This window comes from Pristis pectinata, chromosome 3 (assembly GCF_009764475.1).
Source record: "Pristis pectinata isolate sPriPec2 chromosome 3, sPriPec2.1.pri, whole genome shotgun sequence".
Classification (NCBI taxonomy): Eukaryota; Metazoa; Chordata; class Chondrichthyes; order Rhinopristiformes; family Pristidae; genus Pristis; species Pristis pectinata.
In genome coordinates, this window is record NC_067407.1 from 77,321,889 (window position 1) to 77,341,823 (window position 19,935).

The following is a 19,935-nucleotide window of genomic DNA, read 5'->3' on the forward strand; positions in this document are numbered from 1 at the left end:
AAAGTGACCGGCAACTGGAAGCTCAGAGTTACTCTTGCAGAGCAAACAAAGGTATTCTTGTTTGAGTGATCACTTAATCTGTATTTGGTTTTCCCAGTGTAGAGAAGGCCACATTGTGAGCACTGAGTGCAATGCAGCAGATTGGGAGAAGTGCGAGTGCATCACTTCTTCACTTGGTACAATTGTGGTGCTCTGTACAGAGGTAAAAGGACAGGTTTGCTCACACAACAGTATCTTGAGAAGGGGAGTAGGTATTGGAGGAGACAGAAGAATGAACCACAGTGTCCTGGAAGGAGATGTCCTTTGCAGTACCGATAGGGGAGGGAGAGATCTCACTGGTGTAGCATTGCATTGGTGTTGTTAGAAATTACAGAGGAGGTGCTGGGATAGAAGGTGAGGACAGGAGGAAAGCTTTTCTTGTTCTGAGAGAAGAGCAGAATGTGGGAAATGGAACAGCACCCAAAAAATGCTGGAGGAACTCTGCAGGCCAGGCAGGATCTATGGAACAAACAAATTTATGATCCCTGGTGGTGGGGAGATGACGGCTGAGGAAGTTGGTTGTATGGTTAGAAGCACCGGTGACTTTGTCAGAACAGATGTGATGGAGATGAAGAAACTGGGAGAATGGAATGGGAAGTGGGATGGGAGGAAGTGCAATCCAAGTGGTTGTGGGAGTCTATGGGCTTGTAGCCGACATTGGTCCTTAACCTATTCCCTGTAATGGAAATGAAGAAGTGGAGAAAGGAGGAGAAAGAGTCGGAGCAACAAACAATCTGCTGGAGGTACATAGCGGATTGAGCAGCATCTATGGGAGGAAAGGAATTGTTGATATTTCAGGTCGAAACCCTGCATCAGCACCCAAAATGTCAACAATTCCTTCTCATCCTCCCCCTGCCCACAACAGACGCTGCTCGACCCTCTGAGTCCCTCCAGCAGATTGTTTGTTGCTCCAGATTCTAGTATCTGCAGCCTCTTGTGTCTCCAAGAAAGAGTTGGAGACGGACCAAGTGAATGTGAGACTGAAATGGAAAGGGTGGTACAGGAGGTGGGTTACTGACTGGTAGAAATTTACTTATAATTTTGCTCGTAAGTCAGGAGAAAGTACTTTTAGCAAGATTCCTGCTGTTCAACAAACTGGGTAATACAGTGGCAGGTGCGTCAACCCTCCATGCCAGATCGGATGAAGTAGGCAGCTGGTGCAGCACTCTGCAGTGCTGATATGACACCATCACTGCCAAACTGGGCTGCAATGTTCCACCACACACCATATGTTGATCACTCAAGGGGAAACCTGGCATCAAGGAGCAAGATCTGCCCCTCCCCCCCCCTCCCTCCCACCAGTTAAAGGAATCCTCACCAACAGTGTATCTGTGGATAATTTAGTTGGTGATCGAGTCACTGGAGGGAAGTGTATTTAGTCATTCTGTGGAAGTTCTGTACCTGTACACACTGAGCTGGTGCCATGGCTTCTCCGAATCTTTGTGGGATCCCTTCACTTGGCTGTTCCATTGGGCTCCAGCACTGCAGGGAGTAAGGGAGCAGACCAAGCTCCAGAGGAATAAAGTGTAAAGGCCAAGATGAGGTAGATTGAGAGATCAAGAGTTCATCTTTATCGTTACAAGAGGTCTCTTCAAGAGTCTTATAACAGTGGGTTAGAAGCTGTCCATGAGCCTGGTGGTATTTGCTTTCAAGCTTTTGTACCTTCTGCCCAATGGAAGGGGTGAGAAGAGAGAATGACCAGGGTGGGAGGGGTCCCTGATTACGTTGGCTGCTTTCCCGAGGCAGAAGGAAGTGTAGATGGAGTTAAGGGAGGGGAAGCTGATTTTTGTGATGGACTGATCTGTGTTCACAATTCTCTGCAATTTCTTGCAGTCTTGGGCAGAGCAGTTGCCATACCAAGCAGTATGCATCCAGATAGGATGCTTCCTATGGTGCACCTGTAAAAGTTGGTGAGAGTCATTGGGGACATGCCAAAGAAGGAGCAATGAAGAGGTGCATGCTTACATCATCTGCTACTTATATAAACCAGAAGAGATTGTGGGATGATGTGTGAGGGGGATGAGAGGAGGTTGGAAATGTTGCCATCATCTGTGATCTCTGTGCTGCCACTGATCACGAGCTCTGTGGCAGCTGCTAGCTCTCACTTCTGCAGGCTGCTGAGATAGTGGGCACAGGTTCTTCCTCACCGGATTGAAATGCCAGTGCCAACTGTGTGTTACTTTATCCTGCAATGTCGAGGGAACTGTGTCAGTGAGTGTTCTGCAGTGGGTGATGTGACTTGGTATAATTGACTAGCTGGCAGGGTGTGCAACCTGTGTGGGCGCTGAAGTATTGCCAAATGCACTGAGGGTGAGGTGGGAGTGCTGATTGGTGTTAGGTGAATGATGAGTGAATGTAATGTGGTGGCAAGTGTGAGACTGGCAATGTAGTTGTTGGTTGCCCCACAAACCTTGGTGCTTCACTCCTGACATTGTCCTCATATGGGTGACCTCCTCCCACTGTGGCTTGACTATCTGAGTGGCTTCCTTGGTGGGTAGAGGACCAGCGTCTTTCTCTCCACTTTATTGAGTCAATTCAAGTCAAGTCAAGTGGAGTTTATTGTCATGTGCACAAGAACAGTGAGGTCCAGGTATAATGAAAAACTTGCTTGCAGCAGCATCACAGGCACATAGGTACAGACAACACACAGAACATAAATTATACATAAATTATACAAGACAGTGAATAGAAAAAAAAGACTGTGCAAAACAAGACCTTAGTGAAAAAAAAGACACAATCAGAGACAGGTCCACAGTAGTGCAAGAGGTGGTCCGTAGTGTTCTTTTGCTGAGGTAGGGTTAGGGTTGTGAAGGTTGGTTCAAGAACCTGATGGCTGTAGGCAAGTAGCTGTTCCTGAACCTGGTGGTGTGGGACTTCAGGCTTCTGTACCTCCTGTAGCAGCCAGAGGAGGGTGTAATCCAGATGGTGCGGATCCTTGATGGTAGATGCTGCCTTCTTGAGGCAGCGCCTCCCATAGATGCTGTCAGTGGTGAGGAGGGCTGTGCCCGCGATGGACCGGGCTGTGTCCACTACTCTCTGTGCCAAGTTGCCATGGTCACATCAAAAAATCAACATGCCCACTTCTGCCAATGTACCTTCCATCAACTTCCCCAAAGGAGTCGGATGCAACAGGCAACTCTTCAGTGGTCGACAGGTTCCAACAACTCACAAAACTGGAGACTGTGGATAGGTGCTAAAGCAATAAATAGGGAACGTTTCAGGTCAGAGACCCTCCATCTGATAAAGGGTTTCTGATCTGAAGTGTTAACTCTTTCACTCTCCAACATGGCTGCCTGACCTGCTGAGTGCTCCTGTTTTTGTTTCAGATTTCTAGCATCTGCAATATTTATGATTTTCGGGGTTTTAGTTAGGTCATGGCATTCACGATCATGAGGTGGGAGCATAAATTTCCTTTGGGAGTGAACTAACTGTGCATTGCAGGATCCGAGTATGTTTTCCAACACTCCACAATTCAACCTCTGAAGACTTACTATTATCTTACGTAACGTTGGTGTCAATGGCAAGACCAGCATTTACTGCCTGTTTTGATCTGTGCTTGGGAGAGTGGTGGCAATTACTGTGGTTGGAAGGTATTCCCAGGCACCTGAAGCAGAAGTGATGAAGCGTGGGGCTGTATCTCAGGTTGGCGTGTGACCTGGAGAGGAACTTGCAGGTATTCCTGTTCTCACGTCTGCTGTCTTTGTCTTTCCAACTCAGATCCAAATTCAGATTCAGATTAGTTTATTGTCATATACACCAGGGTGCAATGAAATTCCTTGCCCGCATGAAGCTGACAGAGTAAACAGTACACATGGTAATAATAAATACAACAATAAATGCGTTGTGTGCAAAGCAACAGAATGATTGTTGCAGTGCAGTCTGAAGTAGTGCAAAAAAGAAATGCTGAAGTGACACTAACCTTATAACTGAGGGAGGTGGAATTAAGAGAGTCAGAACATGGCAGCACAATGAAAGATGTGATGGTTCAGAAATCTGATAGCAGTGGGGAAGACGCTGTTCTTAATTCTGGACATCCAGGCTTTCAAGCTCCTGTATCTTCTCCCAGAAGATAGAAGAGAAAAAATGGAATGGCCAGGATGGCAGGCATCCTTCCTAATGATGGAAGTTGCATGTCTGGATGTCAAGCTTACTTAAAGATTTAGAAGTACTATCGAAACGACTATTGTGCTGACACACAAATTAAAGTTTCACATTGTCTGTGGCAGCACGGTGATGCAGCAGGTAGAGCCGCTGCCTCACCGCTCCTTAGACCTGGGTTTGATCCTGACTTCGGGTGTTGTCCGTGTGGAGTTGCACATTCTCCCTGTGACTGTGTGATTTTCCCCTGGATGCTCTGGTTTCCCTCCCATATCCCAAAGATGTGCAGGTTGGTAGGTTAATTGGCCACTGTAAATTGTCCCTAGCGTGTAGGTGAGTGGTAGAATCTGAGGGGAGTTGATGGGAGAATAAAATGGGACAAGTGTGAGATGAGTGTAAATAGGTACTCAGTAGTCAGTATGGACTCAGCCAAAGAGACTGTTTCTGTGCTGTATGACTCTATCATAAAATCTACAGCCAAAGCCAATCTTTACTTATAATCTGTCTGGCACTGGAGCAGTAATCCTTTGTTGACCTATATTCACTGAGTGCTTCTGAAAATGCCATTGCCACATGTTACTTTGTACACAATAATAACTTAAAAAGCGTCCTTTCTCTGGTTTTCTGTTTCCTCTGCTGAAATCAATGGCTCTCCCATTGTGCTGTTCTGGGTCCCAGCAGCTACCCAGCCTCATTCCTGTCAAACTCATCTGATGCCTGCAGACTCAGATTTTCCACTTGGCAGCTGTCAGGAGCAGAATTATCAGTCGGCCTTTTTCCCTTGGACTCTGGGGTGCAGAAGCTCATTCACCATCTCCAAGTTGGCACATGCACAGGGCTGATTTGACCAAGGTACCAGGAAGATGTTGCAGCCTCTTTTGGGAAAGGAATGGTGAAAAGCTGAAAAATACCACAAATTCAAAGCTGGAAATGTCTCTCCCCTCCTTCCCCTTGTGGTTGGAAGATCTCACTGTTTACGGTGGCTGATTTAAATGTACTTTTTATATTCAGGTTATTTTTGCTTTTTTATATTAGTTCTCTTTTTTTGCATTTTTCATATGACCAGGAAACATATCGTTCAATTGAGCAAATAGACTTTGAAATTCCTTGATTTGTTCAGCTCAGTTCCACACAGCGCAATTTATTTAATCTATCAGGTCAGAAGCTCGATGTCCAGTGGTGAGTGAGTCACCTCCTGACGCCCCAAGTGCAATGGAAAACTCTCCACTTGCCTGGACGAGTGCGGCTGCAACAGCTCTCAGACGGCTTGACACCATCCAGGACACAGCAGCCCACTTGAATGGCATCCCGGCAGGCACAGTAGAGTAGCGGTTAGTGTAACGCTTTACAGCGCCAGCGACGCAGGTTCAATTCCAGCCACTGTCTGTAAGGAGTTTGTACATTCTCCCCGTGTCTGCGTGGGTTTCCTCTGGGCGCTCTGGTTTCCTCCCACATTCCGAAGACATACAGGTTAGGAAGTTTTGGGAATGCTATGTTGGTGCTGGAACTTTGGAGACACTTGCAGGCTGCCCCCAGAACATTCTAAGCGAAAAGATGCATTTCACTGTGTGTTTCAATGTACATGTGACTAATAAAGATATCTTATCTTAACATCAATTCCCTCCACCACCAGTGCACTGTGGCTGTGGTTTTACCAGCTACAAAACGCACTGCAGTTACTCACCTGGGCTACTCCGACAGCACCTCCTAAACCCACGACCTCTACCACCAAGAAGGACAAGAGCTCCAGGCACATGGGAACACCAGCACCTGGAGGTCCCCTCCAAGTCATCACCACCCTGATTTGGAAATATTTTACTGTTCCTTCATCATCGCTGGGACTAAATCCTGAAACTCCCTCCCCAAAAACACCGAGGGAGTACTTCACCAGAAAGACTGCAGTGGTTCAAGAAGGTGGCTCACCTTCTCAAGGGCAACTAGGGGTGGGTAATAAATGCTGTTCTTGCTGACATCACCCAGATCCCAAAAATAAGAATAAATAGAAAAAGCTGGCCTATCAATAGGTCATTTTCTGATGCTAATTTAAACTTTACAATCGTAATCACTTTTTTGGGTTGACTAAGATAAGATGAGATATTTATTTACTTCCACAATTCATTATTACCGTTATGCTTTCATTTTCCCAACACTAAACTAGTCTGGAGGAGATGTGCAAGAGATGTTCAGATCCACTTTCTCTGAGGGTTTCTTTATTTCTGTGGGATACTCCCTGCCATCTCTGAATGTGGTACACTGCAGGACTCAGTATGTCGGGGATCACAGAGGTGCCTGTGGTAAAATCCACTGAAGTGTTACCACATTGTGACATCTCACCCTAGACCTATTTACACAAGGTGGATACATCTGGTCTGTTGCAGAACTGAGAGAAGACATATTGTTCCGTGAGGAGCAATCGAAAAATTATTTGAAATTTTAATTTAGACTGATGGTGTGAACCTTAGAGCAGTTGATAATTAGCAGCTTGTTTTTGGCTGCAAGTGGAACCTTTTTTTACATTCTTAATTATTCCACTGACAACGTTCTGCAAATTCACAGGATATCAGTCAAGAATAAGTAATGCATTCTGATGCATACTTTCATTTTGAGGAATGTAGAAGAATTTATTAGGTACACCTACTGAGAAAATAAAATTGAAAATGAATTGTATGCATATAAACATCCAGTCTGCGTACCTATTGTGTCTGAGAATGTGTGGAAAATTGTTATCATTCCCTGTCACAACTATGTGTTGGGGATGAATCTGTCCCTGCCAGGTGCAATATTTCTATGTGAACTCACATTGAGCAATCTCAAAGCAGATCCCACTAGAAGTCAGTCCAATCACTAAACTATTGACCTGGCTGTATAATAATTGGCAATTTATTTCAGAACCATAAAATTAAGATGCTTTATAAATACATAAAGAGCAAGGGGGGTAACTAAGGAAGGTGAGAGGTCACCTGTGTGTGGATTTGATTCAAAGCTTTGGCTTCACAAAAGAGAAGAACAATACAGCTAATGCAGTTAAGAGCAAGAGGACAAAACTGATATTTAAAAAAAATTATTTATACAGCACAGTAACAGGCCCTTCTGGCCCAACGAGTCCGCGCCACCCAATTACACCCATGTTAACCTACTAACCCATATGTCTTTGGAATGTGGGAGGAGACTAGAGAACCCAGAGGAAACCCACACAGTCACGGGGAGAACGTACAAACTCCTTACAGACAGTGGTGGGAATTGAACCCTGATTGCTGGTGCTGTAATAGCGTTACACTAACCGCTACACTACAGTGCTGCCCTTGTGGTTGAGATTCAGCACAGGATCCATTGTGCCAGACTTGCGAGAGGATTTGAATTTGAATCCAATTCATACAGAACCCTGGAGAGACTTGGTCTCAGGATTGATTGGTTGTAGGATTGAAGATCCCCCTGCTGGTTGTCTGGAGCCAGGGGTCACACACTCAAAGTCTGGGACTGGCCATTCAGGAGAAGAGCAGAAATTGCTTCACCCAGAGAGTAGTGAATAATTGGAATCCTCTACCCAGGAGAACTGTGGAGGCTCAGTCAATGGATCCATTTAAGGCTAAATAGCCATGGATTTTTAGATGTTAAGGGATATGGGGTGAGTGCAGGAAAGTGACACTGAGGTAAAAGATCGGCTATGATTTGTTGAACAGCAGAGTAGGTGCCTGTAGTTTATTCCAACTTGTATCATTTAAGGTCATGACAATTGTGGCCCATCCTTGGCTTCTGCTACCACCTGAAATGTCTGCCAATGTGTCTGTGCCACTAGGATCAGAAGCCTCAATACAAACTGTGAAAGAGGTCAGCGTTGATCTTGCAGGAAAACTGAAGATGTCTGTCTGAAGGTGGCAGGCTGCAGGTGCACAGGTAAGTTTCCTCCGAGTTACACGCCACCTTGACTTGGATTGTCAATGGATCTAAATCCAGTTTTACAATCTACCTCGTTATAGCCTTGCACCTTATTGTCTGCCTGCACTGCACTTTCTCTGTAACTGTAACACTTTATTCAACATTCTGTTGTTGTTTTCCCTGGTACTACCTCAATGCACTGATGTGATGAAATGATCTGTATGGATGGTATGCAAATCAAAGTTTTTAACTGTACCTCAGTACATGTGACAATAATAAACCAATTTACCAATTTACCAACCAACGACAGTGTAGAAGTTGGTAGAAGAAGCACCATTATCTTCATCAATGGTGGAACAGGCTGGAAGGGCCAATTTTTCCTACTCCTGTTCTTATGTAGATCCTTCATGAGAAGGACTGCAGTGGTTCAAGAAGGCGGCTTACCACCACCTCCTCAAAGGCAAATGGTTGATGGGCAGTAAATGGTAGAAAATGCTAAATTAATTAAACAAAAGGAATGGTTAAAATGTATCCACTGTTGCTAAAGGAAGCATGGAAGGAAATAGCAGAGGGTCTAACTGTTATTTTCTAATCCTTCCTGGCCACAGCAATAATACCAGAGACTTGGAAGTCTGCTAATTTACTACCATTGTCTAAAAATAGACCAAATAACTATCGACCCTCCAATGGAACATTTCTTGGTGGGGAAATTATTGGAGAAAACTCTGAGCAACAGTATAAGTCACCATCGGTAAAATAAGGTTGTAACTGACTAATGATTGAATTTTTCAAGTTGGTGGTGCATCAGGGAGGATACTACATTTGATGTGGGCCAGTGGATCTTAGCGTCCTACAATAATTCTACTGATAAGAAAATTAAAGCCCCTGTTTCTGAGGCAAACTGGCAAGTTGGATCCAAAACTGGCTAAGGGTCAGGCAGTGAACTACACTGATGGACTGATGTACAGTGTTTGGGAAGGTATTTATTGTGAGGTTCTGCAGGGCGCAGTGTGAGGGCCCTTGGTTTTTAAGGAGTATGTCATTTGATTTATACTTAATTACAGGAGCACGAATTAGGGGGTTTGCAGATGATACAAACATTAGCTATGTGACTGACATTGAGGAAGAAAACTTTAGACTGCAGGAGGATATAAACAGAGGGCAAAAAAGTGACAAATCAAAAAATGGTGAGATACTGAGAAATGTAAAGGCACAGAGGAGCCTACAGATTGGTGATGACAGCGGGGGCAAGTAGAGAGGTTGTTTAAGAAAGCCTGCAAGATATTTGGAGACACAAGAGACTGCAGATGCTGGTTGCCAGTTGCTAGTCACTTCAACTCTCCTTCCCATTCCCACATGGGCCTGGCTGTCCTCAGCCTTCTCCATTGCCAAATCAATACCTCATATTCCATCAAGGTTGTCTACAACCCAAAGGCATGAACATTGAATTCTCCAATTTCAGGTAACCTCCACCCTCATGGTCTCCTTCTGCTCCACCCAGTTCCTCTCAACCCCTTCTTCACAAGCCCTTCCCCTCCCAACCATGTTACCCTGTTTCCTTCCCCACACCTGCCTGGGTCCATCTGTCTATTACCCACACACTCATCCCCTTCCCCCCGCTGTTCCCGTTTTCATCATCCATCCTTTATTTGGTTTCACTCATCACCTTCCTTTCTTCCCGGATTCCATGATCTGCAGCCCTTTGTTGCCTCCACTTATCACCTCCCAGCCTCTGTCACTATCTTCACCCTCCCCTCCCCCACCTGACTCTATCTGCCCATCAACCTGGACCCACCTATTACCTGCCAGCCCTTGCCTCACCCCTCCCACTCACCTCCTTATACTGACTGTCTCCTCTCTACACTCTCAGTTTTGACGCAGGGTCTCAACCCAATACATGGACAATCCCTGTGCCTCCACGGATGCTGCCTGTCCCACTGAGTTCCTCCAGCATCTTGAGTTTTTCTCCTACACGATATTTTCCACTTTTAAGTGACGCAGAAGAAAAATAATTTGTTACTGTGAGAGTGCTTCATGTAGTTCTGATCACCACATTACAGGGTAAATGTGTGAGGGTAGAGAGACGTGTGATGATGTAGTCAGTTTTGAGGAATGATGGCTTGTCTAAGGTTATTTCCTTTAGTACAATGGAAGCTATGGGGAACATTTAACTGAGGTATATATAACTATGAGGGGTTGAATCGGAAGAACAATTGCCCATGGTAGGGAGGTTGATTTCTAAGGTGCATGGATTTAGGGATTAGAATTATAGGATCATATGAGTGGAGATAAAATATTTGCAAAGATTGTTTGAAATACTGGATCTCACTGCCAGAGGCAGAAACCTCATGTTTAATGGGTATCTGGACAAGGACCTTCTGTGTCTTAAGCTTCTGGGTCTCAGCCAGAGATAAAGTAGTTCTGGAGTGGAGAAGATGGGGCAAATGGGATTGCTGTGCAGGAAGTTTTAATGGATTCTACCACTGGAGTAGGAATTGGTATTGGTATTGGTTTATTATTGTCACTTGTACCGAGGTACAGTGAAAAACTTGTCTTGCAAACCGATCATACAGGTCAATTCATTACACAGTGCAGTTACATTGAGTTAGTACAGAGTGCATTGAGGTAGTACAGGTATAAACAATAACAGTAGAGAGTAAAGTGTCACAGTTACAGAGAAAGTGCAGTGCAATAAGGTGCAAAGGTCACACAAGGTAGATCGTGAGGTCAGAGTCCACCTCATTGTATAAGGGAACCGTTCAATAGTCTTATCACAGTGGATAGAAGGATAAACGTTTTCAACCAATGTCATAAAAAACAAGAGACACAAGAGAGACTGCAGATGCTGGAATCTGGAGCAACACACAAAGGCACTTGTCAAGCACCTTCGCTCTGTCTGCTGTGCCAGCTGGGATCTCCCGGTGGCCAGCCATTTTAATTTCACTTCCCATTCCCACTCCGACATAAACCTATCACCTTCCCCCCCCCTCACCTGAATCCACCTATCATCTGCCAGCTCTTGCTCCACCCCTTCCCTCCACCTCTTTATAGTGGCTATCTCCCCTCTTTCTTTCCAGTCCAGGTGAAGGGTCTCGACCCGAAACGCTGACTGTCCATTTCCCTCCATAGATGCTGCCTGACCCGCTGAGTTCCTCCAGCATTCTGTGTGCTGCATCATAAAAAACAAACCTGGTCATCACCTTGCAGTTTGTGGGAGCATGCTGTGTGCTGGATTTACCACACTACAATTGTGGCTGCTCTTCTAAAGTACTTCATTGGCTGTAAACTATTTAGTAGTGGGGGCCCCAAAAAGGGTGAAAGGTACTCAATCTCAATCAGTCTCTGGCTCCTCCTACAGTTGCAGCAGTTTGACTGAAGGTGGAGCTGAGGTACAGTAAGAACATAAGAGGCAGGGTAGGGGTAGGTTGTTCTGCTCAGCTCTTCAATAAGATCATGGCTGCTTTGATCCTTGAGCTCAACTCCATTCTCCTGCCCAGTCCCCATAACCCTTGATATTCCTGTTAGCCAAAGGTCTACCTCAGCTTTTAAATGACAAAGCAACCAAAAACTCAGGGATAAAAACAGAAAATGCTGGAAACACACAACAGGTCGGGTAGCACCTGTGGAAAGGGAAGAAGAGTTAATGTTTCAGGTCTGCGATCCTTTTTCAGAACTGGGAAAGAGACTTGCAGACCTAAAATGTTGACTGTTTCTCTTTCCACAGACACTGCCTGACCTGCTGAGTGTTTCCAGTGTTTTCTGTTTTTATTTCAGATTTCCAGCATCTGCAGTTTTTTGTGATTTTTACAGAGCTCTGGGGTTCAAATTCCAGTGTGAATTTCCCAACTCCACTCAAGAAGCTTGACACTATTTAAGACATAGCAGCCCAATTGATGGGAACTCCATGCACAACCGTACAACCATTCACTCACTCCACCACCGATGCACAGTAGCAGCAGCTTGTACCAGCTACAGGACGCACTGCAGCAACTCACCAAGACTCCTTAGACAGCAATTTCCAAACCCACGACCTCTACTAGCTAGAAGGACAAGGGCAGCAAAAGCATGGGAACACCACCACTTGGAAGTTGCCCTCCAAGCTACACACCATCCTGACTTGGAAATATATCGCCTGTTCCTTCACTGTCACTGGGTCAAAATCATGTAACTCCTTCCCAAACCGCATTGTGGGCGTACCCACTCCTCAAGGACTGCAGTGGTTCAAGAAGGCAGCTCACCACCACCTTCACAAGGGCAACGAGGGATGGTAATTAAATGTTGGCTCAGCCTGCGAAGTCCACATCCCTTGAATGAATAAAAAAAAACTGGGGTAGTTATCATGTTATTTTCATATTTTCTTACAACATAGAAGGAGGCTACTCAGTCCATCGAGTCTATGCCAGTTCTCAGAACTGTCCCATCAATCCCATTCCCTCATTTATTTTCCTATAACCTATTCTCTTGCACATGCCCATTAACTTCCCCCAATTCTGCCCTCACCCACCTATGCTAAGTATAATTTACACTGGCCAATTTATCTACCAACCCGCATATCTTTGGGATGTGGGAGGAAACTTGAGCACCCAGGGAAAGACCACGAAGTCACAGGGAGAATGTGAAAACTTCACACAGACAGCACCCTAGGTCAGTATCGAATCCGGGTCTCAGGAGCTGTGAGGCAGCGGCTCTACCTGCTGTGCACCTATATCACCCAGAAGAAGATTACTAATTTGTTTTTTACCTTTTAAGATTCCAGATTCTTGACTGAATTTAAATTCCACAGTGGCTATGGTTGAATTTGAACTCAGGTGTCCAGACTGTTTGTCCTGTCCTCTGGATTACTAGTCTGATAACTTAACCATTGTGCCATCACTACACCCCTTTATTACCTTACTGTGCTGAAAATGTTGTCAAGTGATATGTATTAATTTTAAAAGTACATATTCCAGAGATTTCTTTGTGGTACATTCTGCTATGGTCACAATTGTAATTTAAATATGAAATATCAAGGGAAACTGTTGGGGGTAATTCTGATCAAACTACTCTCTTAGTGTATATTTCAAGAAAACATTGATAAAATGTCCTCAGATCCAAAACCACCTGCATGAGCTGCAGTGGTGGTTATGAGTTTGTACCAGTCTGTAATTAGATTCAAAACATTCTTCCTCATCTGAGACAGTCCCTCGGGATTGAGGATGACTTGCTTCCCCTGGTTCTGTGGATTCTGAGGTGGCTGATGAAGTTGAAGTGGGATCTAAAGGCAGGAGCATAGGTGGGGCAGGAGCTGCCTGTCGGTAGTCTGCGCGATGGTGCATTACTTTCACCACTTACACAGGGCTTTGTGTGCCCTGAAGGCTGGACTTGAGGTTCCCTATACCATCCCGAGTGCTCCTTCTCAACTATAGGCAGTCATGGGCCAGAGTCTCCCAGGAGTCAGTGGCATGTTGCTTTTCTTCAGGGAGGCTTCTTTGAGCACATCCTTGAATCTGTTAATCTATTCCCATTGTTGCAGGTATTTACCCTCAACAACAGTGATTGGTTGGGCACAGAGAGAATCTGTATTAACTATCGGCTACCTTTATTGGTTCAGTTAAAAACACACATGCAATTCATACAGTTTGGATAAAAGTAAGCATGCAATTCTTATAAGATTACCCACCCATACACCCACCCACTGGGCTTCCCTGACACTCCCTAAACGGTCAATCAGAATAGAAGGTTAATGCCCAGGAATAGGAGCTCACACTGGCCAGGTGTTCCTCTTGATCCCAGCGTAATCTCCACGTTTCCAACGTAGGAGTCATTCACTTCCACGATGGTTGGTCTCAGGAGTTACCACTGCCTCTACACCCACAATACTGCATTCTTATTCTATCAGTTCTGCACCGTTGTTTTTCAACTTCATTGGTTCTGTCTTATCAGGCTAGCCTGTGTCCCCTGTCCATTGGATCTAGCCCAAGGTTACGGGCAGCATTACCTCATTGCTCTTCTCCCAAATAAGGACTTGTGCCTCCCATCTCTTCCATTGCTTTCCCCAAAGTCAGGTTCATTCAAACCACTTCCAGCCAGTTCATGTCAGTTGCTGGGTTCAGGTTACTTCTGTGCACAGACATCTCTTCTCATAAATCTGTAATTTTTCTGGCCACGGAGCTCAGAATTGGGAGTCTGTTTTGGGAATCTGGATAGGAAAGATGTGGCCTGCCCAGCAGAGACAAATGAGATGTTGGTGTGATCATTGGTTCACTTACCTTCCCCTTGAAGTGGGAGGTTTTTGTGGAAACAGCGTTGGTTCTTTTCCAGTGCCTTGAACTGCCTGCTGTAGGTAGTTCAAGTCTCAGGAGCACATCGGAGGGCAGGGATTGCCATGAGATTTGTGGCAGGTCTGAGGTCCTGATCTTCAGACAAGCTTTTCTTCAATCGACCAAAGCTTGTGCTGGCACATTTTTGAGTTTCGTCACTGACATCTGCCTTCATTGAGAGGTGGCTTCCGAGATATGGGAAGTGGTCCATCTTTTCCAGGGTCTCACCATGAACCTTTATTGATAGAGAACAGTGCGGTGCAGCGGGGGCAGGTTGGTAGAAGCACTTTGCCTTGTGGATATTGAGTTAAAGGCCATTCTCTCATAACCTCCAGTGAACAAGTTAGCGATGGCTTGGAGCTTGGCCTTGTAGTGTGCACAACTATTGCAGCTCAGCTACTGAGGTTCAGGTGACCTTGTTCTGGAGTGCAGTCACCATGGTTTCCCAATGGTTCTGAAGGTTGGCTCCGTTCCCTTGGGAAGCTTGTCAGAGCTGAGGTGCAACATTGTAGTGAGAAAGATTGAGAAAGTGTTGAGGCAATGATGCAGCCTTGTTTGACACCAGGTCTTCCCTGAGATTGGCTCCATGAGACCTGTTAATTAGGATCATGGCTTTGTGTGCTATTATTAAGCAAAGATAACATGGATTCTAATTTCTGTGGGCTGCTGAATCTGAGGAGGATGTTCCACAGTGCACTCAAAGCCATTTAACACTGGAAAACACAGTACAAAAATTACTCTGTGTTGAATTATTTGCCTTTTAGTGAAAGAAAGTTAAGCATCTATCTTATAAATACATAGAGCCATAGAGTAATACAGTATGAAACAGGCCCTTCGGCCCAACTCATCCATGCTGACCAAGGTGCATGTTGTGTAACTGAAAACCATTTTATTATTGACTTGGAATAAACTCAGAGTGGATCACCTTCCTATTAAATGTGTTCCTATTTTGAGTGATTCCAACAAGAAATTCCTCAAGGAAACTTGTCCTGATCTGATTGGCAGGGATTTGTACACACTGCATGTTCTAGTCATAAATCCATGAGACTATCTTACCAGCCAGCTGGGCTGAATCAGCTGTCAAACAGCTTGAGTAATTATGAGTGTCTCTGGCATGCATGAACTTTGAAAAACTATTAAAAATAGTTTATAATTTATAAAAAATCTTTAAAATTAAATATGCAAAAAGAAAATCGAACATTTGAATATAGTAGATTTTGCTGCTGAGTGATTCCAGCATTTTCTGTTTTTGTTTCACACTTTGAGTATCTTCTACTTCCAGATGCCTGGCTGGGTTCGGATGACTGGCACACTCACTACTGAAGGAAAACTCTCTCCAGAGAAAAAGAGGGATCTGAAGTGATGGGAGTTTTTTTGTTGTTCTGTTCTTGACTACAATCACTGTCTAGTGTTATTGACACAGCAGGGGGAGAGGGAGAGGGTTGATTCATTCCCTCAAGTCTCTGCTGCACTTGAACACTCCTTTGTGGCATCCATCTCCAGGGAAAATTGGATTCTCCAACTTTTATTGATGTTGGGGAAAGAACATTCCATCTCACGAAAGTTGTACCTTTTAAAAGCCTTCACACTGACACTTGTATGCTCTAATATCACCAACTTCAAGAACCAATGATAGTGTGTGTGGGCAGAGAGAAGGGACTTGTAAAATGTAAGGGTAATGTATATAATTATGCTTTCATTAATGGTCGGTGGGTTTTCAATTAATCTGTGAAATCTGATTGAATTATAGTTATACAATTCGAACAAATGCATACAAACGTTTATCATAATCAAAGACTGCAGGTGCTAGAAAACTTCCAAGTTTTGATGAAGGTTCTTTGACCTGAAATGTTAACCCTTGTTTCTCTTTCTACAGAAACTGCCTGACCTACTGAGTGTTTCCAGCACTTTGATTTTATTTCAGATTCTAGCTTTGGTAATTACACTTTTGAAGGGTTTATTTTAATTCATTGGGGTGTTGGAAGACATTGTCTGTCCGGCTGGGGTGTTTCTGGCAGTTTTTGCTTTTATAACTGATTACTTGCCTCTCTGATTCACTGTTAGTTTATTGGTATTAATATCAGAAAACTCTGAAATATCTTTCAAATCACATGACTTGAAGCCACTCTGCTGCTGCTAGCAAAGTAAAGCTTCAAACCCTGCTGATACTTGAGGTTGGCATGGACGTGGTGGGTCGAAGTCCTGTTTCTGTGCGTATTACACTATGGCCCTATAACCCTGGCTTACATCTGCTCACTTTCTTCAGCTGCTTACAGGAAGAAACTTCCTACAATCAGCAGCATATGAAACAAAGTTTCTCAGAGACAGCTGACTCAAATTTTTAGCTCAATGCTCCCACAATTGAGAACTTCAGGCAAATGTTATATGAAATGATATATAGTCAACATCTGCAGGAATATGCCCCCATTAAAAATTGGCAATCTTATCTCCAGTGAACTCTGAACCCTTCACATACAAAGCCAGAGTTCTGATGAAGAGTTTTCGGCCTGAAATGTTAACCCTGTTTCTCTTTCCACTATGCTGACTGACCTGCTATGTGTTTCTGTTTCTATTTCAGCTTTCCAGCATCTGCATTTATTTGTCTAAATTTTCAATGCAAGCTCTTATTCATTTCATAAATTTTGACACAAAAAAGTAAACAGGATTATTTGTTTAATTATTTTTACCAAAATATATTTTATTCATAATATATATATATATATATATACAGTAAATAGAATTGGAACACATCATTCCCTATGTTCATTGTATCAGGGATCCTTCACATTCTCTTACAATGCGTTAACACAATTCATGCTTCCTTCTTAGACAAAGCACCAGTGAAGTGTTAGAGAAGGTGTTACACAGGGCCCAGCTCCTCCATGCCCAGTGGCGTCAAAACTCTAGGCTTTTAATGTTTGTTGAATTCTCATTGTAAACAGCTGAGAATAAGCTGCTAACAGCTGAGAATAAGCTGGTTGAGAGCTACTGGCAACTGTAGTGCCCTGTCTGACGAAGGCCGTCATTTGATATTGTCGTATATGCAAATGTTTTTATTGGTGTAATATATCAGCGTATGGCACAGCATACAAAAGTGAGTGACCAGATAAATGCAGCTGTTTAATAGAAATTATTGATACCAAGCTGATATGCTGGGATGTGCTCAGACCTACTATAAATTATAACATTTTATTTGCAATATCTTGAGATTGATCATTCCAGGAAATTCAGATCTGCAGAAACCTTAGGTTATTTTAAGAGTTAGTGCAGTTCCTCACTACTGGAGTCAGCATTACTTCCTTGAGACCACAGATGGGCTGAGTTTAGAGTTTCACTTGCTCTTGCCTTTCATGGATCCTCTTGGGTCAGCACTAACAGGCTTCCCCTTGGTCCTAGTGCCCACTGATTACATCACTAGCCTTTAAAATGATTACATAAATATAAAATGCATTGCTGCAAAACTTGTATTCAGCTTATTCTTGTTATGCATTTTTAAATTAATTTAACCGAATGAAAACTGGATCTTCTCCTATGTACATCGCATGAATTGCCAAACCTTTGGTCCTTTAATTTTCTGACCTCTTATCCTGAGGTTACTTATTGGAGGATGGTACCATGGGAGTTGTCTCTGCCAGCAGAATGTACAAGTTCTTCCAGTTTAGGCAATAAGACATTCATCTCATATACAAATAGGCCCTCAGCCTCACCTAATTCATGCACATTGTTCATCTGCTTAACATGCAATTTTGTACTTTATACACACACATCCTTTACTAACTTTCTACTTCAAAATTGCATTGTCTTTGAATAGACTGAAATTTATAGTTAAGTATTATGCTTGCAGTGGGCAGGCACGGTAGTGTGGTTAGCGTAACGCTTTACAGCGCCAGCAACTCGGGTTCAATTTCAACCACTGCCTGTAGGGAGTTTGTACGTTCTCCCCATGACTGCATGTGTTTCCTCTGGGTGCTCCAGTTTCCTCCCACATTCCAAAGACGTACAGCTTAGGAAGTTGTGGGCATGCTATGTTGGCGCCAGAAGCGTGGCAACACTTGCAGGCTGCCCCCAGATCACTCTACGCAAAAGATGCATTTCACTGTGTGTTTCAATGTACATGTGACTAATAAAGATATCTTATCTTATTTCCATTTCCATTGTAGTGACTTAGACTCAGGAATTTCTGTTTCCCTCTATGCCACTGCACTGTCACCCCAGAAGAAAACCGACTCCAACAGATGTTGATGTTACTTTTCCCAAGCAGATCACTATTGCAAAAAGACGCGCACGCACACACATTAAGACGATGGAGTTTTAATGTTTCCTTTGCTTTAAGATCTTTGGGCTTTGTGACATCACCACATTATGGGAATTCATGGATCCGCAAACTGTTAAAATATTTTATTTTTCCCAAAAAATTAATAATTGCACAACTTTTTATATGATTGGGGCTTGAATTTTTTGGACTTCATTTTTGGTTTAATCTGGGCCTGTTTTATTATTGTTTTATTGGCAAAATCAGTTAATTTCAGTTATATATAAATAAAAATCAATAAGACGCATCAACTGCCAGTATTTTATGGCCTAAGACCACAACAAAATCAAAATAGCAACAAAGTCATGGGTCTGTGCACTGACTGATTCTACAGGCCTTTCCAGGAACTGAAATCTACCTACTGTGATTCTAGAGGAACATACAGGATCTCTGCCACTTGTTAGAGATGGTGATATAGGCTGGCTTTGACTCTGCTTCTTTTAGGGAGGTCATAGACTTTTATCATTCTTGGAGGAGCTTTATTCAAACTTTGGAGCAGAGGCTTGAGACTTGGGAGAGGAAGAAAGTAGAAATAGGGTAGGAGGTCCAAGACAGAGAGCAAAGTTTAGTTCAAAAGAATGATGAGATGTGTACCTGGTTACAATTGTTTCTGGTGCTCAGTGTTGGAGTGTGATGTCACATGTCAGCAAGTTGGTAATTGGTGTGTGTTTCTTCCTGGTCACTTCTGATTGGCCATGGAGATTTAAATCAGGGATATTAATTTTGCCAAGGAATGTAGCAGGTTAAACTAACTAAATCCAATTCAAACTAATCCAATTGAATTAATTAAATAGGACAGGAATGTCTGAGCAGGTGATGTATTGCAGTTGCAACTGGTAGATCCAATTGTGGTTCATAGTATCAGCAGCAATTGTTGGTTGTTCAAGGAATTTCAGCACAGGGTTGACAACCTGGAGTCCGAGCTTCAGACAACGCGATGCATCAGGGAGGGGGACAATTACCTGGACATTGTGTTCGAGGAGGCAGTCACACCCCCTTAGATTAATGTCCTCAAATTTGTTCAGTGGTCAGGGACAGAAGGATGTTACTTCAAGAGGGAGGTTGAGGGATCCAGAGGGTGGTCCCAGAGGAGACTCAGCCCTTAGCTCTGACTAACAGGTATAAGGTTCTTGGTCCCTGCATGGACAGGGGTGGGGAGTGCAGGGAGGATGTGCAAACTGTCCATAGCATTAAGGCACAGGGTGGTCTTCAAATTGGGCGAGAAAAGAGTAATGTAGTAGTCATAGAGGAAAGCATAGTTAGGAGAACAGACTCAGTTCTCTGCAGCAAAGAGAGAGTCCTGAAGGCTGT